This window comes from Lissotriton helveticus, chromosome 4_2 (assembly GCF_964261635.1).
Source record: "Lissotriton helveticus chromosome 4_2, aLisHel1.1, whole genome shotgun sequence".
NCBI classification, from domain to species: domain Eukaryota; kingdom Metazoa; phylum Chordata; class Amphibia; order Caudata; family Salamandridae; genus Lissotriton; species Lissotriton helveticus.
The window spans coordinates 80,342,820-80,370,035 of NC_136064.1; the positions used below are offsets into that span (position 1 = coordinate 80,342,820).

Genomic DNA, 27,216 nt, shown 5'->3' on the forward strand with positions numbered 1-27,216 from the left:
CTGCAGTGATCTGATGCCCTCACCTCTACACATCAACAGTTCTCCTGCACCGAGGTCCCATGAGCTCACAGCCATCCCTGCAGACCTAGGGTCCTAACACACAGGGTGTCTCTCGTCTGAATCTTCCAGATTGTTCCGGTGCTTAAGTCATTCCAATCCCTACAAGCTGAGAGCTTCTAGTATGCAAGTTGCCCCTCCCCTGAAGCTTCCATATTAATCAGGTATTGAGTCACAGACATGTCTACAACTCATTTTTATCTCACCTGAAGCTTCCATGTTGCTCCGGTAATGAAGTTAAATCCATTGCTTGCAAGCCAGGGATTCTGACCACAGGGTGTTTCCCCTGTTTCTCACCAGAAGGTTCCATATTGCTCCGGTAATCAAGTTACATCCATTGCCTGCAAGCCAGGGATTCTGACCACAGGGTGTTTCTCATCTGAAGGTTCCATATTGCTCCGGTAATGAAGTTACATCAATTGCCTGCAAGCCAGGGATTCTGACCTCAGGGTGTTTCTCACCTGAAGGTTCCATATTGCTCCGGTAATGAAGTTACATCCATTGCCTGCAAGCCAGGGATTCTGACCACAGGTTGTTTCTCACCTGAAGGTTCCATATTGCTCCGGTAATGAAGTTACATCCATTGCCTGCAAGCCAGGGATTCTGACCACAGGGTGTTTCCCCTGTTTCTCACCTGAAGGTTCCATATTGCTCCGGTAATGAAGTTACATCCATTGCCTGCAAGCCAGGGATTCTGACCACAGGGTGTTTCTCCCCTGAAGGTTCCATATTGCTCTGGTAATGAAGTTACATCCATTGCCTGCAAGCCAGGGATTCTGACCACAGGGTGTTTCTCATCTGAAGGTTCCATATTGCTCCGGTAATGAAGTTACATCCATTGCTTGCAAGCCAGAGATTCTGACCACAGGGTGTTTCCCCTGTTTCTCACCTGAAGGTTCCATATTGCTCCGGTAATCAAGTTACATCCATTGCCTGCAAGCCAGGGATTCTGACCACAGGGTGTTTCTCATCTGAAGGTTCCATATTGCTCCGGTAATGAAGTTACATCCATTGCCTGCAAGCCAGGGATTCTGACCACAGGGTGTTTCTCATCTGAAGGTTCCATATTGCTCCGGTAATGAAGTTACATCAATTGCCTGCAAGCCAGGGATTCTGACCTCAGGGTGTTTCTCACCTGAAGGTTCCATATTGCTCCGGTAATGAAGTTACATCCATTGCCTGCAAGCCAGGGATTCTGACCACAGGGTGTTTCCCCTGTTTCTCACCTGAAGGTTCCATATTGCTCCGGTAATGAAGTTACATCCATTGCCTGCAAGCCAGGGATTCTGACCTCAGGGTGTTTCTCACCTAAAGCTTCCATGTTGCTCTGGTAATGAAGTTACATCCGTTGCCTGCAAGCCAGGGATTCTGATCACAGGGTGTTTCTCACCTGAAGGTTCCATATTGCTCTGGTAACAGTGGTCACACCCATGCCTGCAAGCCAAGACCCCCAACACACAATCTGAATCTTCCAGATTGTTCCCGTACTTAGGTCATACCAATGCCTGCAGGCCGAGGGCCTCAAATACACAGGTTATCCCTCACCTGAAGCTTCCATATTGTTCTGGTACTGAAGTCACACCATGCCTGTAGCCAAGAGACTCTGACACTCAAGGTGGCATTCGCCTCAAAGAACCATATTCTGACAATACTGAGGTCTCAGCCAGGCCCGCAAACTGCTGGGTTTACTATGCCGGGTGCCTCTTCTGCAGCATTAATGTGTGTGTGGTACTGGGGCACCACATACCCCTGCGCCCAAATATTAATTCACAGGATATTCTGCATTTTTGTGGTTGTTACATAGTCACACCTCTAACAATAAGTCTGGCTGCAGTACTGAATTAGCTACCTGACTTAAATGGGTGTTGTACGGTAAGATGGCAAAATCCTGAGGGCACCTGGCACTGGTTGTCTACGGAGCTGAAAAAAGAAATGTCATAGAGGAAATGGATGGCATCTTTAATACCATAATTGCTGCCAATATGATCCACTCTGTGGAGTGGGAAACTCTCACTTGAGTCACAGTAGTTCTAGAGTCCCGCTGCTGGAAGGGCCTCTTTCCAGATGCTTTCATGAAACACTGAAGCCAAGTGCTCATGAGCCACAGGTCGGGCCCACCTATATACTCCTACAACAGGGAGTACATACTGCAGACTCGGTGTGATACCTGTGAACAATGGCCTGGGTCGTAACATAGCGGAGACAATTCTCCATCACCTAATAAGCACTCCCTATATCATTACTCTAGTACTCAAAAGGGGCCACTGTCAATTCTCTGACTTCCTGGGATGGAGCTTTGCTCTGCTTCCCCAGCTCACTGAGACACTTCATAAAACTAGTATAGTGCCTTTGGATCTTCAATGTGAGAAGTTGGCCTGGCATATGCCGTCCACTATTCTAGTGGGCACCTTGCACCAGTCCAAACGACCCTTATTAATGGTAGGTTAAAGACAACCTTATAGAAAGCTATCCTAGTGGTAGCAGTGGAGAGCAGCCTTCAGGCTAAGTCTTGGAGTAATGCAAAGCAGCTTGTTTTACCAGTCTATAATCTCGTAAATAACCAAATGAAAGGAGAACAACACCAGGTATATATATAAAAAATATATATATTTATTCTAAACACATCCCTCTAGTCCCTTTATGAGGCTAGAGGCAAAAGTACATAAGGTAAACTTAATATCACACAGTAAATTAGCACAATATTCTTTGAGCCCTAGGGGCGTACCATACCCACAGAGGACGAGTCCAGTGTGAGAACACAGCCGCGAATCACCATTAGCTTCTATGGTGAAAGTCGCAGTTGGAAATTTAAAGATAAAGGACACTTAGGAGAGGACTTTGAGCAAACCCCTTTAGACGTAAGGGGTTCTAGGGCCAACACCCACTGGAGCACCAGAGTACTCGAGTTATCTCACCCAGGGAAGACGGGTGCATAGGTGTCTTTTGGTGTCGGGAATCGTCGGCGTTTTCAATTGCCATCTGCTGCAAAGTGCTGCTGCCGTTCAATTGGAAAGTGTCCTGTGTGATCCAAGCCTGGATCTAAGATAAAAAGAACCTGAAAGCAGAGGGGACAGAGTCTGGGTCACTAGTCAGTGACCAGGAGCACGATAGACGAATGCCCACCGATGTCGGGTGATTTTAGGTAAAGAGGTGGAGATTGACTCTTCAACCACGAGGACCAGGAGGCATTGACGATGACCAGGATCTGTAAGTGAGCTGTCCCATGAAGGATGTCTAGTGCTGTGGTGTCGGTGCCCGGATTGGACCCAACACGCCTTGGCAACAACAACCCATGCAGGAATCAAAGAAATGCCATGGTGTGGACCAGCAAGGTCTGAGGGACTCACCACGCGGTGGGAAGTCAGGGTACGTCTGGAGCAACCAGGGAAGCCCAAGGAAAATCAGAGTTGCCTTCGTAGGGACCCACCAGTTGACGGACCAGGGATCGCGAAGGAGCCTCAAGCTGAAATGCAAGTAGCAGGCTCACGGAAAACTTGTGGAGTGTAGGCCCACAATTTTCGGTGCAGATGGTGCTCGGGGCTTGGGCTACAAGTAACCAAAGCACAACTTCATGAAATGTCGAGAAGTCAATGCACTTGCAAATGTGCACAGTGTCCAGGAGTTCCGGTTCCACATCACTCGTGAAGGCTGTGGGTCTCAACTTTGCTGGAGACTCGGGTCGGCCTCTGAGAAGTCTGGAAATCCTCTTCCTGTGTTGCAAATACTTTGGAGTCTGGCGGGAGCTTCGGAAGGGCAGACCAGCAAGATACTTTGTTGGTACCTGCCAAGCAGGGGAGTCACTCCTTGACCCCAAGAGACATTCTTCCGTCCTCTAGTCTTTAGTAGAGCATCAAAGTTCCTGGATTCTGTTTCAGAGTTTTGTCCAGGTGTAATCTAAAGTCCTGTTGCCAGGGGTTCCTTACTTATACTAAAGAAAGGGGTTGGACATACTCTGGGGACCCACCTATGGGAGGGTCTGGAAAGAGGGGTGGCTATACCCATTTCCTTTGTCTAGTTTTGCGCCAGAGCAGGGGCTCGTAGCCCCTGCAACCGGTTTGAACTAGGCTATGCACAGGGTCACCAAATGTGCCCCCAGTGCAGACTTTAAAGCACTCCCAGATTGCACCCACCTAGTCCCAATAAACTAAAGCCTGACTGGGAGGTGGTTACATGTCCCCGGAGGCCAGACTTGTATCTGTTGCTGCAGCATCCATTTTGTGATGCCAGGTCTCTTTTAAACTATTACCGGTTAGACCAATGTGTACATGTCTCTCTCTCTAGAAGGGTGGAATTCTACCCCCGCCACCAGGACTGGGGGGGGGGAGCGGGGGTTGGATTCCAAAGTGTTTGACACCAAACACAACATGTTTCCATGCAGCCATTCCAAAGTTAACATTTACCGCGAGGTTATAATGCACTTAAGAGTATATGGTCTGGCTGCATCACAGAACAGCCTCAAAAAATAGGCTCCGAAAGCTGCAGAGGGACCCAGCTCATGCATGGGCACCCTCTCACACAAAACCAAGCACCCTGCCTTCAGGATTGATGAGGCCTGCCATAGGGGTGACTGATAGGTTTCTATATGCAGTGATTAAAGGTAGATATAGGTAACCTATATCTTAAGGGTGCATGCACCACCATACCCAGGCTGCAACAGCAGTTCTGTGGTGTCATTTTGGAAGGCTTCCCAGGGGTGGCATAATACATGCTGCAGCCCCTGGTAGGCCTCTGGGGTACCTATGCCCTTAATACCTGGTGTACCATATAATAGGGACTGACAAGTGTGCCCCAGTAACCAAACTGGAGTGTACCTACAGAACATGCAATCAATTTAGTGAGGTAGCAGCTAGCCTGTGGTCCCGGATAGCAGCGCCCCAGCCAGACTAAAGTCGAAAAACAGTCAAACACTAGCAAAAAGTGGGGGTAACCATAGTAAGCAGATTGTACTCTCCTACTAACCCCTCCCCCCCCCTCCCCAAAACTCTATGTTCCACTTCTATAGTCCATCCCCTGTAGGGAAATGGACCACCTCAAAAGTTTGGAGTTTTCACCCTTCATCTGTTTTAGCCATAAGAGTAGCGTATGGTCAGTCTGAACAGGGAAGTGAGTGCCAAACAAGTATGGCCTCAGCTTCTTCAGAGCCCAAACCACAGCAAAGGCCTCCCTCTCAATAGCTGACCAACGTTTCTCTCTAGGGGTCTGCCTTCTGCTAATAAAAGCTACTGGCTGGTCGTGACCTTCATCATTCAATTGTGTCAGCACAGCCCCTACCCCCAACTCAAATGCATCTGTTTGGCCAATGAATTCTTTGGAGTAGTTAGGACTTTGCAGAATTGGTACAGTGCACATGACCTGCTTCAGGTCATCAAATTCCTTTTGACAGTTGACTGTCCACTGAGTTTTCTTAGGCATTGTCTTGGAAGTTAAATCATTGAGGGGTGTCACAATGGTTCTCTTCCAGGGGATACTCATCAATAGTAATAAGCACTGAATAGTCCCGCCCACGTGCGGGACCCCAGAGCAATAGCCAATAATATGCATATATCTATCTATCTATATATATATATATATATATATATCTATATATATATATATATATATATATATATATATATATATATATATATAGATATATATATATATATATAAATACACATAAATACCCATTACCTACTGGCGGTCGCCAGTAGGTATATATAGTTAGAATTTTCAAAAAACCCATAGAGAAAAAATCCTATGTCTAATAACTTTGGCGTTTGTGGACGGAATTAGCTGAAATTTTCAGGAAAATGGCACATTTTGTTTCTGAGCAGCCCCTGAAAATTGGGGGGGGTTTTGTCCAGGGGGGGTTGAGAAAAAAGGGGGGTCCCAAAACGTGTTTTTAACATTGAGTTTTCCATAGGGCGGTTGGCCTCACTTTTAGCCCGAACGGCTGAATGGATTTGCACGAAACTTGGCAAAATTGTAGGGACTGGTAGCCCGATGTGCCTTTTGTAGGTCTCCATATATGTGCTCCAGTGGATTTTGAGAAATTAACGTTTAAAAAAAGATATATATCTGTAACAGCGGACCGGGCAGCGTCCCAGGACGCGTACTTTTCGCGCAACGGAGCTTTGTGAAGCGAAGCTGATTGGTTCTCCGGCGTCTGTCAACATTCCAAACAGTCCGTAGCGGCCGCCATCTTGTCTCTCGGTAGGATCGAGAGACAAGAGGAGGCCAAAGCGAAGGGGCAAATGACCATAAGGGGGAATAGTAGATCCTCGCTGACCCCCTAGGTTTGATGTGGAGGTTTTAAAAGGGCCCCGCGGGGCAAAAAAAAAAAATAATAATAATAATCGAACGGCTGAATGGATTTGCACGAAACTTGGCAAAATTGTAGGGACTGGTAGCCCGATGTGCCTTTGCTAGGTCTCAATATATGTGCTTCAGTGGATTTTGAGAAATTAACGTTCAAAAAAAGATATATATCTGTAACAGCGCACCGCTTCGCGTACTTTTCGCGTTACGGAGCTTTGCGAAGCGAAGCTGATTGGCTCTCCGGTGTCTGTAAACATTCCAAACAGTACGTAGCGGCCGCCATCTTGTCTCTCGGTAGGATCGAGAGACAAGAGGAGGCCAAAGCGAAGGGGCAAATGACCATAAGGGGGCATAGTAGATACTCGCTGACCCCCTAGGTTTGATGTGGAGGTTTTAAAAGGGCCCCGCGGGGCAAAAAAAAAATATAATAATAATAATCGAACGGCTGAATGGATTTGCACGAAACTTGGTAAAATATTAGGGACTGGTAGCCCGATGTGCCTTTGCTAGGTCTCAATATATGTGCTTCAGTGCATTTTGAGAAATTAACGTTCAAAAACAAGATATATATCTGTAACAGCGCTCCGCTTCGCGGAGATAAAATTATATCTGTATTACCTAGCTGTTGCTAACACCAGTTAGCGACGGCTAATAGGAGATAGCGACCATCTTGGGCCCCACTTTGCATGTGAGTGATATTTATCACTAATGACATGCAAAGTGGGCATGCCAAGATGTTAGCGACTGGAAACAGTCGCTAACATCGCTATCTCCTATTATCAACTTTTGGAAATATTCGAGATAAGCGCGAATATCTCCAAAAAGTAACAGCTGCCCTGAGCAGTTCTTAGCCATGTTATCCAATGGGAGGTGGATAACATGGCTAAGAGCATTAGCTCGGTAATGCATGAATATCGCTGAGTTTTCAGCGATATTAATGCATTGCGGTCGTTTTTTATCGTATTTGCGATAAACCTTGATAATAGCAAGGTTTATGTGCGATAATTTCTGACGGTAAAAAAATCTTTGCAATGCATCGTTAGGGATAAATATCGCTTAACTTTGGTAATATGCCCCAACGTCTGTTAACGTTCGATTCGAAGGAAATCAGGAAGTGTTGAAAAACATTGTCTGCGCCATCTTGTCTTTTTTCAAATGCCACACTTTTGTCGTGCACGGCAGCCATTTTAGATGCCTTGACCAGACCCACTCTGTGCACGCTGTCGATCCTTAGCATGGCTCCCCACCCTCGCAAGCATCTCACCCAGGCAGTGGTCACCCCCGCTCTCTGTCTTATGCATGGGTAATAAACCTCCCCCCATCTGCGCTGCTCTTCCCTGAGAATCACACCCTGTGCGCGCCCGACACCTCCCTTTCGCCCTATTCACTACCGCACCCTCTGACACTCCTTTTCCTCTGTGTCCGATTGTCCAGGCCGGTCCTAGGCTATCAGCTAGCCCTGCAGATGTAGTTTATGGCCACAGCTGTAAAGAATCACCCCTCTTCAAAGGAGTTATAGTAGATCAAGGCCCACACTCGATGAGATCCGTCACAGCAGAAGCGTTGCTATTATCTGAAAACCATCCTGTATTGTGATTGGGGAGGGGACCGAGAGTGAAGCGGTAGATTCCAGGGATGACTCTTTGTACATCAAAGTTTTTACAATTATGTGTCACATTAAAAATATATAGCACTCCGACAAAGTAGTAAGATTATAAAACTTTAATAATTTATAAATATATAAAAGAAAACAAAAATAGTAATAACATATAAACATTTTTAGGGAAAAACAACGAAGTAGCGGTCGGCTGTGCGAATAGTCCCAACGCAGCACAACGTCCAGATTTCCGGCGTGGGGCGTCGCGGGGGGTGGGTCATCAGTAGCAAACTGTTGTGCGAATAGTTCCAAGGCAGCAGAACGCGCCGAAATCTAGATGACACGAAAGTGATCTCTAGTAAGTTGCCACCCAGCAAATAACGGCGTGGGGCGTCGCGGGGGGTGGGTCATCAGTAGCAAACTGTTGTGCGAATAGTTCCAAGGCAGCAGAACGATGGCACCAAGGTGATGTCCAGTAAGTTGCCGCACTGGTTTTGGTATCCTACAATGCTGCTCCGAATAACGGCGTGGGGCGCCCCGGGGGAGGCGGTGTGAACGGGCCTCTCCAGGTGGAGTGTCATCTGTTGTAGTGGGGCGCCCCTTTACCGTTTCAGTTGCCATTCCGTCCGTTTTTGGTCCACTGTGTCAAAAGCCGCAATTCAGCTGAGTTGCGCCCACTCTTGCGGTGCAGCGATAGGCGGCTGTCACAGGACTCTCAAAATGGCGGCAGGCTCTTTCCTTTTTGGGCCTGGTCCACTGAAATGGCCCTGGGACACCTTGGAAATCGGACGCTTGTCTGCTAGGTCTTGGACCCCATTCTCGAAAGCGTCCCCTCCGCATTGAGAATTCATCAAAAGTTTTGGGGGCCCCGACTCCTGCAGGCTTCTGGTGGGGAGCGGCTGCCATGATTGCTCGCGGAATGACCACGACGGAGCTACGAGATGGTGGTGCTCTCATGCTGACGCCAGCTTCAGTCTGAAACATCCAGAAACAAGGTGGGGCTTTCATCGTTTGGGAAAAAAAAAAAGTTTTCATCCAATGAAAAGTGTTGTTTTTAGGTCATATGATCAAGCCTTCCATCATTAGGAAACCAAAAGTAAAATGAACCAATGAAAAGTTTTATAAACAAGTCACATGACCTGTTATGCGGCATAGGGTATAAAATGCGGAGAAAATACGTTGGCACGTGAGGCGGCGTCAGTAGCGGACCGATGTGCGAATAGGCCGAAGGCAACACAACGCGCCAAGATCCGGATGGCACCGAGGTGGTGTCCAGCAAGTTGCAGCACTGGTGTGGCCATCCTACAATGCTGAAAGTCGGCGTGGGGCGCCCCGTTGGCCTGTGAGTTTGCGTCAGTAGCGGACCGATGTGCGAATAGGCCGAAGTCAGCACAACGCGCCAAGATCCGGATGGCACCGAGGTGGTGTCTAGTAAGTTGCCGCACTGGTGTGGCCATCCTACAATGCTGAAAGTCGGCGTGGGGCGCCCCGTTGGCCTGTGAGATGGCGTCAGTAGCGGACCGATGTGCGAATAGGCCGAAGGCAGCACAACGCGCCAAGATCCGGATGTCACCGTGGTGGTTTCATAGTTGAGAGGCACTTCATCTGCAGTGGGGCGCCGAGATCCGGATGGCACCGAGGTGATGTCTAGCAAGTTGCTGTACTGGTGTGGCTATCCTACAATGCTGATAGTCGGCGTGGGGCGCCCCGTTGGCCTGTGAGATGGCGTCAGTAGCGGACCGATGTGCGAATGGGGCCAAAGGCAGCGTAACAATATATTCTGAATTGAAGACACCACAAGGCGCTGAGATGCCAAGTTCCAGATGGCACCGAGGTGGTGTCTAGCAAGTTGTGGCACTGGTGTGGCCATCCTACAATGCTGAAAGTCGGCGTGGGGCGCCCCGTTGGCCTGTGAGATGGCGTCAGTAGCGGACCGATGTGTGAATGGGGCCGAAGGCAGCGCAACAATATTTTCGGAATAGAAGACACCACTAGGCGCTGAGATGTCAAGATCCGGATGGCACCGAGGTGGTGTGTAGCAAGTTGCCGCACTGGTGTGGCCATCCTACAATGCTGAAAGTCGGCGTGGGGCGCCCCGTTGGCCTGTGAGTTTGCGTCAGTAGCGGACCGATGTGCGAATAGGCCGAAGGCAGCACAACGCGCCAAGATCCGGATGGCACCGAGGTGGTGTCTAGTAAGTTGTCGCACTTCTGTGGCCATCGTACAATGGTAAAAGAGATGGCGTCAGTAGCGGACCGATGTGCGAATGGGGCCAAAGGCAGCGCAAAAATATTTTCTGATTTGAAGACACCACAAGGCGCTGAGATGCCAAGATCCGGATGGCACCGAGGTGGTGTCTAGCAAGTTGTGGCACTGGTGTGGCCATCGTACAATGGTAAAAGTCGGCGTGGGGCGCCCTGTTGGCCTGTGAGATGGTGTCAGTAGCGGACTGATGTGCGAATGGGGCCAAAGGCAGCGCAACAATATTTTCTACAATATTTTCGGAGTAGAAGACACCACAAGGCGCTGAGATGCCAAGATCCGGATGGCACCGAGGTGATGTCTAAGTTGCGGACCGATGTGCGAATGGGGCCAAAGGCAGCGCAACAATATTTTCTGAAGAGAATACACCACAAGGCGCTGAGATGCCAAGATCCGGATGGCACCGAGGTGATGTCTAAGTTGCGGACCGATGTGCGAATGGGGCCAAAGGCAGCGTAACAATATTTTCTGTATGGAAGATACCACTAGGCGTTGAGATGCCAAGATTCGAATGGCACCGAGGTGATGTCTAGCAAGTTGTGCCACTGGTGTGGCCATCGTACAATGGTAAAAGTCGGCGTGGGGCGCACTGTTGGCCTGTGAGATGGTGTCAGTAGCGGACTGATGTGCGAATGGGGCAGCGCAACAATATTTTCTGACTGACACCACAAGGCGCTGAGATGCCAAGATCCGGATGGCACCGAGGTGATGTCTAAGTTGCGGACTGATGTGCGAATGGGGCCAAAGGCAGCGTAACAAGATTTTCTGTATGGAAGATACCACTAGGCGTTGAGATGCCAAGATTCGGATGGCACCGAGGTGATGTCCAGCAAGTTGCTGTACTGGTGTGGTCATCCTACAATGCTGAAACTCGGCGTGGGTCGCCCCATTAGCCTGTGAGATGGCGTCAGTAGCGGACCGATGTGCGAATAGGCCGAAGGCAGCACAACGCGCCAAGATCCGGATGTCACCGTGGTGGTTTCATAGTTGAGAGGCACTTCATCTGCAGTGGGGCGCCGAGATCCGGATGGCACCGAGGTGATGTCTAGCAAGTTGCTGTACTGGTGTGGTCATCCTACAATGCTGAAATGTAGTGGGGCGCCCCTTTACCGTTTCAGTTGCCATTCAGCTGAGTTTCGGCTGCTCTTGATGCTACAGCGACAGGCGGCTGCAAGAGGACTCTCAAAATGGCGGCCTGTTCTTTGGATTTGGGCCTGGTCCACTAAAATGGCCCTGGGACACCTTAGAACTCGGACGCTCGATTTTTTTTTTCCTTTCCTGTACATGCAAAAAAAGGTAAATGCCCGGTACGTTACACGCTTCATCTGCCACGATGAACTCTCCAGAGGAACCGAAAAAAAATATAGTTGTGGTAACTATACCATGCATCGTCATATGGAGAGGTGGCACCAATTAATTATAGTGCTGCATAAAAGAGAGATTTGGAGGAGAACCCCTGACCTGCTAGTACATTCATCAAAGAAGTGGCACTGAGAGCTTCAGAGGCAAGGGAAACGGTCCCAAATATTTAGAAGAACTTTGGAAAGATTAAAATGACATGTTTAGATTGTGGCAAATTAATTTCATGTGGACAGATGAGTGTTACTCTAATAAATACAGCATATGAACGTCATCATAGTCGATGGTTGGTAGAGACATTTTGACTATATCCTGGACCTGCCCGTCCTCGCCCAAAATGGCGCCGGAATAAATGGGACTCGTAACTCCTTGTTGTGTACTGGTTGCAGAACCTTGAAATCACGAGATACGTATGCAGTTTTGAAGCACATGGCGGGCGGGGACGAGAATTGATTGAATATTTCGACATCCCTATTGATATTAAGTTCTGATGTGTTATTGATTACTGTACTGTTGAAAGTTCGAATTAACGTCACCCATGGTACTTGCCCGCAAATGTATATCTAGATAATTTTATTGTAACTGGCCCTGTCGTATTTTAATTATAAAATGTACGTCCACCGATTCCGTAACTGTTAGACACCTTAGTTCTTGCAACCTAATGGCCCGCCCGTTACGTTCTTCTACAGTGTAAATGTCTATTCATCATATACGATTACAGTTTGCTCTGTGGCAGGCCCACGTGGTTATAGGCTCGTATTTGTATAATGAAATTTTCACAATAAAGGTTTTTAAAAGAAAACATGGTAGTAGTATATACATTGGTAAAGTTTTTAATAATAGTCACTGTTTTAGAATCATTAAAAGGCAAGTGAAATAAAGCAGACCAATTACATGAAGGGTAAAAGGTATAATACGAAGGAACGTAGTAAAGATAAATGGTCAAGGGCTGTTGTGTTTTCTATTCCTGCAACATAAAGTGATCGATAAGAATCTCATATTCAGGCGTATCGGCGACTAAGACAGCAGGTCGACCCTCTTTTGCTCAACGGCTCCGTCATGGGACGAAGAAACGCTCTTTTTCTCGAAAAAAGAATATATTTTACTTGCAGGACAGTTGTAAATTTTCCGGGAAAGTACATTAGCCTGGAACATACAAACATATATTTAAGAAAAAATAATGTTCGGAAGTAATAAAAAGCGTAATTTTTAGGTCATATGACCAAGCCTTTCATCATTAGAATAAGAAAAGTAAAATGAACCAATGAAAAGTTTTATTAACAAGTCACATGACTTGTTATGCTTACGTTACGCGCTGCGCGCCCCGGATGACTTCCGGATGCGCTAACGCGGCGCGTCATATGACGCATTACGCGACAACGCAGGTCGAGAATATAGTCAAAATGTGTCCACCAACCAGCGGTCGGAACACAACCCCTTTCAGCAGGCTAAATAGTTCTGTTAAATGACAAGAGAAGGGACAGGCAACAAGAACCATTAGTCAAAGAGGGGAGGGCTAGTTCTTCTCTACCGGGTTACATTGGGGCGCTACCAGAACTGATCGAATTGGTAGTCTACAGTGTTTCTGGATGTTTCAGACTGAAGCTGGGGTTAGCATGAGAGCAGCACCATTTCGTAGCTCCGTCGTGGCCATTCCGCAACCAATCATGGCAGCCGCTTTTTATCGTTATTTTGGGCGGGGTGGGTGGCGGAGCCGAGCTGTTTTGCAGTCATCATTGTGTGGAGTTCAGTTCATTTCACTAGTTTTGTATTTGTCATGAGGGGTTGTTCCTAATGTTTCTATTTTAGCGAGGTCAAAAAGAGATCCTATTAGTGGCCTACTGATTTTGCTCGATTCCTTTTCTTTTTTTTTTTACACGATTTTTCGTTATCTGCAAAGACTAAACAGAGTATTGCGACTCTGTGTTTGTTTGTAAATAGAGAATGAACCAAAGAGAACCAATTCTAAAACAGTAAATACTTGGATAACAATCAATCAAATGGAGAGAGAAGCAGGCACGACGTATTACAACGGGGGCAAAGGCCTGCATTAACTACCCTTCACTATGTGCAAAGAGAGAGTACTCCTAATAGAAATGAGGGGGGGGGGGGCACCATTCAAAGCAGATCAGTGTGCATAAACACGAAAAATTTTTCACTTACCACGTACTTGACATTCGACAGCTTATGATATTTGCTATTAAAAAACCATTGAAATTCACTGAAAAAACCATAGGTTATAGACCATATATAGTTAGGAATTAGCATTTACAAAACCTTGAAAATTCACTGAAAAAACCATAGGTTATAGACCATATATAGTTAGGAATTAGCATTTAAAAAACCTTATTTTACTCACACAAAACCATTGAAATTCCATATATAGTTAGTTGCACTAACTATATATCGCGCACCCGCAATCCACTGCTGATGATGTCACATATTACATCATTCATGACATGGTCAGTGACATCACTGATGACATCACTGATGACATCTCAAATGACATCACTGATGACATCACTGATGACATCTCATTTGACATCAATGACCACATCACTGATGATATCATTCATGTGACAATACAATGCATCTCCTCACATTTTAATATAACCTCTGTTTCACCCAGTGTTAAAAACAGAGTATAATTTTTGAAACCATTGACACACCAATACTAGTTACTACATACGTACTCACTGATTCCTACGTCTACACACACATTCACTCATTCACCCATACAATCATTCATACATACAATCACTCATCTTTACAACACTATCATATGCACTCATACACCTATACAGACACTCACACTCTGCCACTCATCCATGGAGTTACTCACACACCTAGTCAGTCCTGTAAAGAATCAATCACACTTCCATTTTCTACTCTATACAGTTAAACATAGAGCACCTTACGTTTTCAACCATATACTAACACATACTTACTCTCTTATACAATCATTGATACAAGTACACATTGATCTGTACAGAGTCACACACCTCCCAGCCAGCCACACACACACTCAGTCTCCCATGCAAATACTTGGGCAATCAATCAATAACCCATATAGTTACTCATATAGCTACTGATCAACACATGCAGCAGTTTACAGAACAACAGACATAATGATGCACAAATTAAGACAGTTTAGTCACTAACCCATGCACTCAGTGAGACACATTTAATCACTCACTCATACATTCAGTCATGCACCTACTAAATCCTTCGTCCAGACACTTATACATCCACTCATTCTTCAATATGTAAGACATATTTTAACTTTACAGAAACATACAGTCACTGGATGTTGTCATCAGTGATGTCATCAGTGATGTCATTTGAGATGTCATCAGTGATGTCATCAGTGATGTCACTGACCATGTCATGAATGATGTAATATGTGACATCATCAGCAGTGGATTGCGGGTGCGCGATATATAGTTAGTGCAACTAACTATATATGGAATTTCAATGGTTTTGTGTGAGTAAAATAAGGTTTTTTAAATGCTAATTCCTAACTATATATGGTCTATAACCTATGGTTTTTTCAGTGAATATATATATATATATATAGATAATATACATATGCAGCCTGAAACACACCATACTAGGCTCAAAAACTGCCATTATTGCATGTAAAATTTCTACATTTGCCAAATAAAGAAATATACATTACATTATATGATAATGTAAAGAAGAAACACTGCCCTGGGTTTCTTTGAAACACACAACCTTTATTTTCAAAGGTAAAAACAGGCAAGATCATAGAGGCAGATTTAGCCTAGATAGGCTGCATAGTAGCAACTGAGAAAAATTGGCGCCGTGCCTTTAAGACCTCCATGTGCCTCCAGGCTCCCATCATGCACCACAGGTGACAGTTAGGTCAGTTCTTTTTTCTGGCTCCTTCTGTGAGAATCCTGGAGCATTGAGCTCGCCAGTTTGTGATATTTTATCACTTTCTTCTGGTATTTTTCTAATTTTTTCATCTTTACTCGACGTCTTTAGTCACTGTTTGACTAATTCAACAATTTTTTCCTGGTTTTTGACTATTTTTCCAGTCATAATGCCGGCCTTATTTGTTAAGTGTCCGGCCTGTGGTAAAAAAAATGGCCAAGACAGACCCTCATTCGGTCTGTATTGCTTCTTTACCATCTTCTCACAAGCCAGAACTCTGCTACCACTGCAGCAAGTTGTCTAACAGAACTCTCAGGGAGAGGGAGAAGAGCAGGCTACAGTCCCTGTATGATAGAGGAAAAAGAAACAGTGAGTGGAAGAGAAGATTTTCATTCCAAGAAGCCTTCTTCTCAGCACAAAAAGCGCAAGGACAAAGGGGAGAAGAGAAAACATCGGTCTCCTACTACGTCGAGGGACAGATCTTCTAAGGTACCTCTGTGCTCAAAATCGGCATCTAAATCACCGTCGAGGCATCCGTCCACTTCGAAACGTCCCTCGCCGTCGAAGAAGATCCCGCCGTCGAAGGAAGGTGAGAAGAGACATGCGCGTAGGCGGTCCAGGTCTGGCTCGCCTACGGATGCAAGAGAGCGGGACTCGACGTCGTCTCATCGACGTCGACGGTCGCCGCCGAGAGGCTCGGAACATATGTCAAGGTCGCCGTCGAGAGGTGCCATGATGTCGACGTCGAACCGGCCAGCAGAGGTTTCGACGTCGAAGAGCCCAAGCCATTTGGCGTCGAGGCACACCACACCGAGAAGGCCATCGCCGTCGAGGTGCACGACGTCGATGCCTAAGAGACCATTGCCGTCGAGGAAGTCGCCGTCTAGGAAATCGTCGCCGAGGAAGTAGTCGCCGAGGAAGTCGCCACTGAGAAGGTCTCCGTCGAGGAGGTCGCCGTCGAGGAGATCGCCGTCGAGGAGATCGCCGTCTGCTTCTCCTGCAGCTAAGAGGCCTAGGACGGTGTCTAAAGACCGGTCTAAGGTTTCTACTGTGTCTTCTGGGAGTTCCTCGTCTTCCCCTGGACTACAGATTGTGCAGGTTTCTCCAGAGCCCTCGAGAGCACTTTCACCTATTCAGCCAGCGACTAATATCTCGCCACGATGGCTGGGGGAGATTAGAGAGTGGAAGATAAGGAGAATTAATCTTCCAAGGTCATATTCTAGGTCACCTGTTTCTGCAAGACCTGCTTCAAGATCAAGATCGCCCCCAAGACAGTTGGTGCACTCTCCAAGGAGACGTGAGCGTACTCCTCCGAGAAAATCTCCATCAGTGAGGAGGCGGTCTTCACCCTCTCCTAGATCATCACTTCGCCACTCTTCGAGGAGGCGCAGTCCTAGATCCTCAACAAGATCTACAAATTCGAAGAGGGACTATTCACCGACACTGTCATCAACTCCTCCGAGTAGGATATCACCGATTGATGATGTGATTACCTTTAATGAGGTTCTCTGTCGTGGAGCAGCTAAGCTTAATATCGAAATGCCGGTCTCTACCACCAAGACAATGGTAATTTTCGAAACTTTGTATCAAAAGCTAACTTCAAGGCCCTTACTTCCTCTGGTACCAGGTTTGGTGGAACCTGCGCAGCACAAGTTCTTAACTCCAGCAGCGTTGGGTCCCTTCTCGGATCGCTAAGAAATATAAAGCTCTGGACAAAAATCCGTTCTTTCTGAGGGCTGAGCCAAAACCTGATTCTGTGATTGTCTCAGCAGCACGTAAAAATCAAACAGGAGCAGCGTCATCTTCTGTGCCGCCGGATAAAGACAGAAAGGCTATGGACTCAGTAGGGAAGAGAATGTGTGCCAACTCTGCTTCCTACATGAAAGTCGCCAGCGCTTCCGCTTTGCTGAGTCGCTATGACCGCGCACTATGGGACTCCATGTCTCGTTTCGCAGAAAAGCTTCCTAAAGAAGACAAACACGACTTTCTTGAGATCTTACACGAAGGTGGGCTAGTGGCTAACCAGGTGATTAGTGCAGCCGCTGATGCTTCTGATCTATCTACACATGGTTACGCACATGGTCTCTGCGCCAGGCACTCAGCTTGGTTGAGGCTCACGGGTCTTAAGCCTGAAGCACAACACCGGATACTTAATCTGCCTTTTAACGGAACATCGCTCTTCGGATCTCATGCTGACGATGAGATGTCACGAATGAAGACAGAACTTGATACAGTGAGAGCTGTTGGTCTTGAAAAAAGGAAGGATTTTAAGAAAAAATACCGTCCGTACGACCGGAGACAGAACCAGCAGAGGGTTCAAACCCCTCAATGGTCGTCACAGAAGAATCAGGGAAGCTCTCAGTTCTCCCAGCGTCGTCCTGGTAGAGGAAGAGGGGGCATTTCCAGGCAGTCTGCACCTGGAAACAAGCAACGGCAACAAAAACAGTGAGTTTTTGCTTCCCCTGGGCCCGTTACCCACCCCAGTGGGGGGAAGTGTTTGTTTTTGCCTGGAAGAGTGGACAAACATCATAATAGACAAATGGGTTCTGAATATTGTAAAGAATGGATATACCATCAGATTCAAGTCCCCTCCACCTTCCATTCCTCCTCAAAAGACTGTGACCCATCGTATTCCATAGAGGAGGTCCCAAGGACACAGCGTCGGCAAGGCATTTACTCTCGATATTTTCTAGTCCCAAAGAAAGGTCCAAACAAGGAGTTCAGGCCCATACTAGATCTCAGACGTCTCAACCGATTCATTCGGCGAGAAAAGTTCAGAATGCTGGCGTTACATCAAATAATTCCACTTCTGCACCAAGGGGACTGGATGTGCTCCATAGATCTTCAAGATGCTTATTCTCACATCCCCATCGCCCCAAAGCATTGGAAATTTCTAAGGTTTTGCATCCAAACAAGCCATTTCCAATTCACAGTTTTGCCCTTAGGGCTAAAGTCAGCTCCTCGCACTTTTTCAAAGTGCATGGCAGTCGTAGCGGCTTTCCTGAGGAAGAGGCACTTTTTCGTCTGTCCCTACCTAGACGATTGGCTTCTAAAGAGTGCGTCTCCGATTCTGCTACAGCAACATCTCACGTTCTGCATACATCAGCTGCGGAGACTCGGCCTGCACGCAACCTTCAAAAAGTCCATCCTCAATCCAACGCAGAGGATACACTATCTGGGTGCACTTCTGGATTCAAAGGACGCAAAAGCGTATCCTTCGGAGGAGAGACTATCCTCCATTCTCCTCAAGTGTCAAACTCTACTGAAGACTCCTCGACCCACGGCCAGGCAGATCTCGTCTCTTCTAGGGTCAATGGCTTCTTGTATTTTCCTTGTTCCAAAGGCCAGGCTGCACATGAGACCTCTGCAGCAGTCTCTGGAGGATCAGTGGTCCCAGTTTTCAAATCGTTGGGAGGACAAACTGTCACTACCCCTGTCAGTACAGATCTCCATCCGATGGTGGATGCAGCGGAGTCATCTGGTAGTGGGAGTCCCTTTCCAAGAGGACATGCCCAGACAGATGCGTCCCTTCAGGGATGCGGCGCGCATCTGGGATCTCTTCAAGTTCAAGGAGTGTGGTCAGAAAAAGAAAGACTGTATCATATAAACATATAAACATGTTGGAACTCAGAGCTGTCCACTTAGCTCTCAAGGCTTTCTTTCCCGCGATCAAGACATCCTCCCTGCTTGTTCAAATGGACAACACAACAACGATGTACTATCTGAACAAGCAGGGTGGAACGAGATCCAGACCTCTGTCGCTGTAAGCGCAAGCAATCTGGAAGTGGCTTCTGGCTCGGGGTATGAAAATATCGGCGGTCCATCTGCCGGGTGTCCTCAACGTCCAAGCAGACGACCTAAGCAGGCACTTCGCAGATGCACACGACTGGGTCTTAAAAGAAGAAGTGGTAAGAGATATCTTGCAGGCCTGAGGGACACCAGAAATCGATCTCTTTGCGGACGCCGAAAACGCTAAATGCCGCATCTTCGCGTCCAGATAGCCACAACGAGGGTCCAAGGGGAATGCTCTATGGATGGACTGTGTAAAAAGCAACAGGAGTAAAACCCATAAACCAATGTGGGAACAGGGTAGAAGGATATAAGAAACAAACAATATCCCACAAGGTAATATTTGAGAGGCAGTTAAATGTGCATGCTTGCAGCATTGCTAGCAAAGATACAAGGAGACTCAAATTCGTTTCTATGATGTGTGTATAGCATCATATATTCAAACAAGGGGTATACATTTAGTACAGTTAAAGCAGCACTGTATGGACAAGAGTACAAAAAGCAACCCAATTGCACTTGGTGCTAGGTGTATGTGAGTGATACAAAAAGGCGACGCAAGTGACAATTGTGCACAGCTAAAGACGGCGCAGGTGGAGTGAATGCAATTTATATACAGTTGTGGTGAGAGAAAATGGCTAGAAACACGAATTAAACAATATTTCAATTTAAAATTGGTAATTCTGAAGAGCTATTGTAGGTAGAGCGCCAGCAGATGCGCTGTGTGTTGCCGACGAACGTTTCGATCCTCAGTTAATAGGGATCGTCTTCAGGACAGGGATGCTGCGAATTAGTCAGTGCTGTATTGAAGAAGAATCCAATGTCCATAGGCAGTCAGGATTCTCAAAGTGGGACGTAATCTCAGTCAGGGATCGAAGGCTGAAGGGGAACAATTTTGTGGATCCCAGATAATTAACAGCTACGAGTCTTGGGAATCAGATGAATGTCCCGTTGTAGAAAAGTCAGCCCATAACGCCCCGGATGCCCAGGCTGCTGGCGCAGGGCGACTCTTCGTTTCCATCTTGAATAATTACCAAATAAAGAGACGGGCACTGGAAGCAGGAAGACAAAGAAAAAGGTTTATTTCTCATGAGGAGGGCCTGTCCTTTGGGACACTCGCATAGTGTCTTCGGGAGGTGCTCTAACAAGTTTCTCTGAGGCTCCGTCTTTTATACACAGGTTGGTGGCACACAGGCAACCTTTATTACAATCAACACTTTGTATAGTATGGAGGTATTCCAACACGTGGCTACAGTAGGGCCCTTATCCTCCATGAAATAGGAGGGGGCTGTCATGCGGCTGAGGGTTCTGCTGATTCCATTGGAATGTGTGTGCTTGATTGAATCTCAGGGGTGGGGCGGTCATGATCAATAGTGGCTTCTTTCAAGAGAGATGAGTGCATACAGTGGTGGGCAATAAACTGTATCCTCGGGCTAAGGGATGACCAGCGGTCTGAGCAGACATTCAGGCTCAGAGGAAGAGGTCATCAAAGGAGGGGTATTCATGGAGGGACAGGAGGTGTTGGTCAGGCGCGGGGTGCGATTCTTAGGGACAGAGTCATGCGGGAGGGGAGGGCTCATGACTTGTGCATGAGAGAGCGGGGGCAGTCAGGGTGCATGGGGGATGCTTGCAGGGTCAGGGAAGTGCGCTGATGAGCGATTGTGGACAGGGAGACCATGGTACCTAAAATGGCTGTCGTGTACGTGTGTGCATGGGTCTATGCTAGTGGGACAACACAGTCAGAGTTTTAGCGATATTCGTTCTGTTTACACCAAGGGGTACTGAGAACACAAATGAACGCCGCTTATGTACATACATATTGTTATTTTTAACAGTCCCCACTTTTTACATAAGCACGTTCAATTTCTACACAGTCGATGTGATAGGCAGAATACAATGCATGTCAATCTACGTCTGTTTGGCTCTTTTATACAAGCCTAGAAATCGGCATAATATTTAGTCGGTGTAGAATCAAGGAAAAATGTTCCGACACATAAAAATCAAGTTCACATTTTTCTCTCTAGTGGCATCACTTACAGAAAGAACGTTCTGATACCTTCCGGCTTGTCAGTATTATAGGGGATTTTCGGAAAACCTAACCACATGAGTGACCGATGAAACATTTCTTAGAAGGCAATACGAAATGGCTGAGGGAGGTATCCAATTCGATACAAGTGATTTAGTCAAGGGGCGAAATAGAAAGTTCTGGAAAGGGGGAGGGTCTTTGTCGCAATGCCTTTTCAACAGAGTCCGTCTTCTTTTGTTGGCGCTGCTGAGCACCGGCGGCGGAGCTATAGGTCCAGCTCGGATTCGTCCATACACGTTGCAGGGTGCGATCAGTCCTCTGCTATTAGATCACAGTCCTGTTTCCTAACTCATTTTCTTATGGGTGCCTTATGCTGGGCACCTGCGTGTCTTTCTTTTTCCGTGACAAAATCCCAGTCCATAGTCAATTTTTATAAGAAAGAGTTTGTTGAATAATCGAGGGAGGAGAGGGCGGAGTGGGGCCAGATCTTCGAACACACCAAGGGACCAAGGGAGCAAAGGACAATGAGCAGGCAGGCCCATCAGTCGGACTAAAAAAAGGGACGGGGACTTCAGGCACGAGTGGGTCAGCAAGTCGAGGGCTTCAAGGCAGCCCCTTATTTCTTCATCAGCTGAACTTGAAAGTTGTGCCTCGTCCCGCGTCTCGTTGCTCTGCGGCTCCATCTTTGGTCGTCACACGTGCTCCATGATCTGTGGCCAGGCTGTGTGTCACGTCCAGCTCCTCTCCTTGGGTGATTGTATCTTTGAATGGGTGAAAAACAAGTTTTAGAAAAACTGGTCGAGAGAATAGATATACATCTCAATCCATCCCCATGCCTGAGTAGGTGGGGGATAGGTTCATCGGTCACAGTCAAAGGTCGTCATTTATGGAGTCTGGAGAAGGGTATTGCATATTGAATTCATAGACTGGTTTTTGGCATACATTCGTGACATATGATAAGAGGAGACCATTTTTGTACACAATGTAATTTTCATCACATAAAAACATCGAGTCCTTATGTAGAGACTCGTTCTTCCCTTTAACCCAAGTATCGATAATCTTACATCCCCTTCCGGGGTCGGCTAACTCTTGCAAGCAGGGGCGCTATCATCATGAAGAAGGGGGAAGGGGGCAGATGTAAAACATGGCTTTCCTGGGGAATGACCGTTAATCAAGGTCATCAATTTCGTTTCGTGGGTAGCTTGACATGAGGCGAGGGTTAATCGGGGGCGCGTGGGTGCTTTGGACACGGAGCCGGGGTCGATCGGGAGAAGTGGGGTACTCTGGACATCCGCACTTAGGTGCAAGGGGGTGGGGCAATCGGGGCAGTTGGGGATAGCATTTCTAACGAACTGAGAAACAGAAGGCCATTGACGTTATAGTTCCCTTATAAAAGGCCAGATTAGGGGACATCCGTCGTCTTACCTGTCCTTTCCTTCATTTACCAACTCGGGTTCTATCGTTTGTAAAAAGGAGAGGCAGTAATATGGCAAGTCACAATCGTTTTGGTTTTGGTCAATTTTATTGAACACCTTTGCGTTCGAGGAAAATCCAATAATGTTTTGTGCCCGAGGGGCACAACGTTATTATACACAAAAAGAGGAAGCGGGGTTTTTGGAAAGAGAAAGAGAGGGAGGGAGAGAGAGAGAGAGAGAGAGAGAGAGAGAGAGAGAGAGAGAGAGACCGCACCCTAAATGGTCCACTCGGCACACGTATGAAGAGAGAGAGAGACGTGTATAATAATGGGCCATTCAGTGCGCGCGCAACATAGAACACCAGGGGTTAAGTAACATGAAAACACAGGCAGAGGGATGACATATATCCATGCATCACATACACACAAACTCAGACGGGGAAGACAGTACATGTATTATACACAAAAATCCAGGACAAAACATAGAACAGTCATTGGCCAAATTTATCCTTTTCTGTATGCTGTGCATCCATTTCATCCTGAGCTCTTTTGTTTACCCTTTTCTTCTCTCTTATTTGTCGGCTGCCTTTGCTGGCGGTTTTCATTATACACACTTACGCCGTTGGCAACAGGCCATGAACTGACCTGGTCGGGCTAATGCTCACGGTGGTATTTTCGAGTCACTCTAGCAAATGCGTTTTCAGGCCGAGACAACGGTTGGTGTCAGCTGGAGAACAATGGGGCAGCTCGGAGTTACATGTCTAAGAGGGTGCGAAGAAGGATGCAGTAGATTTTAAATGTACCTCACCTCATAATATTCCTTAAACTTTCCCTATTTAATTAATCGTAGGATGCTTATTCATTAGTGCACGTCATTTAAGCTGTACTATTCAGGGTGCCAAGCGAAGTTATATTTTGTGGTTTCCCTTTCAGGCTGCCCTCTCAGGTGCTAAGTTCAGAGTGAGAAAATAGTCATTGTTCGCTTGTTGTGGTCAGGTACCATAATCAAACCCTTTTTCCCGTCTCTTCATCCGTTAGATCACTGTTTTCTTTTTCGTGATCGATGTTCCAAGGTGACCTGCAGAAAGAGGGAAAGGGAGGGAGGGGAGAGCAGGGGGCTATATTGATAGACACACTCGAGCGCATAAACCCAGAAAGGCTTTTACTTACTGCGTACTCGGCCTATCTCCACAGGATTTAGTCACTGCCAACTGGGGCGTTTAAGCCCAGGTGGACCGCTCGTGTGATTTTTCTTAGACAGGTAGCATATAAAGTGTGGGCTAAATACCTGGATCTTCAGCGGTTGCCTTTGGCTGTATAAAAAAGAAAAATGCACAACAAAAATTTGACCCTTCATATTTGCAATATTTCTGCGTGCTATACCTTTTCAACCCTTTATCTAATCGAGTTTAGTCATTCCACCTACATTTCAGCTATATCGAAAAATAGGGATCACTCATTCAAGACATTATAAATCCACACGGACAACCATAGTTGCTTTCTCAAAAAATCTTTAATAAGAATGTCGGTGCATAAATACGGGCCTACAACCCCGTGGACCGGCCACGGAGCAGGTTGGAACTGTAAATGCGAGGATACTTTATTAGAACAACGTTAGTGGAGTCGGTGGTCGTTTATTCCATAACAAAAGTGCGAAAAGCGCGATAAAATTATGTCGAGACTTCAGTGTGAGCGAGTGTCATAAGTGTTGGGCTTCCAACTTTCACTAATCATGACGTGCGAAACTTAAATAACAATTCATTGTCCGAATGTTCAATTAATACCCATCTGATGTCAATTTACCGTCTGAACACATAATCAGTACCCATCCAATATAAATTCTTTTTTTTCCGAACATATAACCAGTACCCATCCCATATCAATTCATTTCCTGAATTTACAGTTTACATCCTATATCAATCCATTGTCCGAACTCATAACCAGTACACATTCTATATCAATCTATATGATAAAAAAAACTTCATACATATCCTATGACATCAAGGCTGAGCAATCGGGGTACAATAAAGAGTTGAGGGTTTCATTTGTATCGGCGCCATTTTGGGTGCAGTCAGGCAGAACCAGGCATAGTCTAAATGTCTATTAACTCGTGGTTGACCCAGAGCTTCCTTTGGCAGTCCCAAAGTTCCGTTAAAGGGCAAAAGAAAGGATCGGTGGTTTGAACCATCAGTCAAAAAGGGGAGGGGGGTGCAACAATGTTCCTACCGGGTCATACTGTGCTTTCACCGGAACTGATCTGAACTGTAGTCTATAGGACTCTAGTCATTCAAACTGAGGCTGGCGCCAGTATGGGAGCGCCGGCGTCCTGCGGCTACATTTCCATCGTTCCGTGGGCAATCATGGCAGTCACTCCCCATCGGGGTTATTTGCGGGAGTCGGGGACTCCCGCGGCTCCTCTAGAGTCTTCAAGGTCGTGGAGAACTATGACGGTGGAGTCAACAAGTGGCCGGGCCATTCCTTCATGCTGGGCCCGCTCTTGCCAGGTCGATCGCCATTTTGAAAGTTCGGCAGCTACCGGCGACCGCGGGGTCAAAAAGAGCGGACGGGCTCCCACCTGCCGGGCGAGGCGTTGCAGCATCGCCACAGTGGAAGAACCCTTTTCCGGGCGCCTGGAGCGCTGAGGGTGCAACTGGGAAGCCTCCACCTGGGGAGGCGGGAGAGGCCTGTTCGCACCGTCTCTTCCTCCCAGTGCACCCCACGGTGCCAGCTTGACATTTGTTATGGCCGGTGGCGATGAGGACGAGGGGGGGGGTCGGAGGCATGTGCAAGACACCCCCCCCCAGAGTTGTCGCAGCAATTATAAAAGAAAGAAGTGGTGCCTGGCGTGTTGTTGCTGCTATTACGAAGGAGAAAAGAAAAAATGTCCCGTCCGTCTTTGGGCCGGGCTTCCGGTGGATGTTGGCCGGACGCCCCTTGCTCTGGCCCCATGAACGGGTTCCTTGGTTTATCGGCTGCAGCCGGATTCCGTCGGCCCCAGCCCCCGGCCGTTGGTGGCCGGACCGGAAGAGCATGTGGCGGGACTACCTGCAACTCTCAAGGGCCACCGCGGCCGGACTGGGAGAGAGAGGGGAGGGTCGAGGACATAGACATTCCCCCCCCTACAACTCTCCAGTGTGGTCAAGGCGATCCCCTGGCTGGGTCCCGCTGGCTTCGGCCTCTCCTCCGGCTCCACCCTATGTTACGATTTCCTGGCCGACTGTTGGCAGCGGGACCCGCCTTATATGGGTTGCTTTTGGCTGGGCGTGGCCGCAACCCTGCCCCGCTTTGGAAGTTTCCAGAGTGGGGGCGGATGTTCTGCTGACTTGCATTTTCTACAGTTTACCGTTCTTATTTCTAACGTTTTATTGTTTCTAGGGCATTAATAGGTTTTATTATTACGTATTGTTATCGTTTCTTGTTCGTTATTTTAAATAAAAGTTCATGTTCATCAGTGGCCTACTGATTTCGTTTTCCTATTCCTTTCTTTCCAGGTTGTTTCATGCTAAAGCTTCTGTTAACAGGTTACAGTGATCACTTAGTTATTAGTGTATGTGTCCTTTTCACTAGGGGTGTTCTCTGGTCGGGCCAGATGATCTTCCTCTAGAAAATGGTCTGGGTGAAACTGGCGTATCAACCAGTGGGGAGTAGATAGGCATGGCAGATTACAACGGGGGACAAAGGTCCGCATTACCTACCCTTCACTACTTGCAAAGACTAGAGTATGGCGACTTCTGTGCTTGTTTGCAAAATAGAGAATACCTCCAAAAAGAACCAATTCCAAACAGTCAATGTTTGGGCAAACAATCAATCAATGAGGAACGAAATAGGTACGACGTGTTAAAGGTTTGCGTTACCCACCCTTCACTCTCTGCAAAGGGGGAGAGAATGTTGCTATTCTTCCCCGTTTGTAGGCAGAGAAGATCCTTTAAGAGAACCAACTTCGAACAATTCAATGCTCGATTCAATCAATCAATCAATGGGGAGAAAAAAATAGGCACGAAGTCGTTAAAGTTTTGCGTTGCCTACCCTTCACTATCTGCAAAGATTAAACAGAGTATGGCGATTCTGTGTTTGTTTGCAAATAGAGAATCTCCCAGAAGCTATCAATAGGTAATACTAGTATTTTCAAACAATCAATCAATCAATCAATTTCGCAATTTGTCGTGTGTCACGACCTTACCCGGACCGGACCATGTGGACAGTTCTTTGCCTTTCCTTTTTCCAGCGCCCAATCGGTCTCTTTTCTCCATGTTTTTACCGCAGCATTCCTGTGGGATCCCAGTCAGGACAACAGGTCACTTGAGAGAGGTCCGTTCGGAATCGGTGAAGTTCATTCAATCGGCAGCCGGACGAGGGCCCTCTCAAGGCAGGTATACTCCAATTATTTAGATGTTCACCCCATCGTCTGGACCTCTCTTACCGGACCTTATGTCGCTGATGGGCCCCGCGTTTGGGGCGCCAATTGTAGAAAAGTCAGCCCATAACGCCCCGGATGCCCAGGCTGCTGGCGCAGGGCGACTC

General features: G+C 47.1%; 1 protein-coding gene across 2 annotated transcripts in view; it reads left to right on the top strand.

Moving 5' to 3' along the window:
* The window catches only part of LOC144752201 (C-type lectin-like), a 615,868-nt gene that overhangs the window by 97,665 nt on the left and 490,987 nt on the right, over window positions 1-27,216 (top strand). The window lies entirely within an intron of this gene.